Source organism: Tamandua tetradactyla, chromosome 18, assembly GCF_023851605.1.
Source record: "Tamandua tetradactyla isolate mTamTet1 chromosome 18, mTamTet1.pri, whole genome shotgun sequence".
Taxonomy (NCBI): domain Eukaryota; kingdom Metazoa; phylum Chordata; class Mammalia; order Pilosa; family Myrmecophagidae; genus Tamandua; species Tamandua tetradactyla.
Genome location: NC_135344.1, coordinates 68,553,194 through 68,553,765, shown reverse-complemented (window position 1 = coordinate 68,553,765; position 572 = coordinate 68,553,194). Strand labels below are relative to the sequence as shown.

Sequence of the window (572 nt, the reverse complement as noted above, 5' to 3'; positions counted from 1 at the left end):
CCATGTGAGCCCACATTGCCAGAGACCTTTGGAGATGAAGAAGAAATATGCCTCTGGGGGAGTTTCATGCAACAAGAAGGCTGGAGAGAAAGCTAGCAGACGTCGCTATGTTCACCATGTGCCTTTCCAGTTGAGAGAGAAACCCTGACCTTTATCAGCCTTTCTTGAATGAAGGTAATCTCTTGTTGGTGCCTTAATTTGGACTTTTTTTTTTTTTAATATGGAATGCTTCATGAATTTGAGTGTCATCCTTGCTCAGGGGCCATACTACTCTTCTCTGTATCATTCCAATTTTAGTATACATGCTGTCGAAGTGAGCACAATTTGGACATTTTTATAGACTTAATTTGTTGGCCTTAGAACTGTAAACTTGCAACTTAATAAATTTCCCCTTTCTAAAAATCGTTCCACTTCTGGTATGTCGCATCCCAGCAGTAGCAAACTAGAACAGTAGGTATGCCAGTTTCTTCACTCTAAAGTTGCCTTGCCCCCAACTTCTGCACACTATGTTCTTTGCAAACAGGTCACAATGTGCAGCCCATACTCAAGGAGTTAGGAGGTTAGCTCCACTT

The 572-nt window shown here is 41.8% G+C and overlaps 1 non-coding gene across 1 annotated transcript; it reads right to left on the bottom strand.

Moving 5' to 3' along the window:
• Positions 1-214: 214 nt before the first annotated feature.
• LOC143662800 (U6 spliceosomal RNA) lies at positions 215-321 on the bottom strand. Its single transcript, XR_013165577.1, has one exon. It is a non-coding gene; the product is annotated as a U6 spliceosomal RNA (small nuclear RNA).
• Between the last annotated feature and the right edge of the window lie 251 nt (positions 322-572).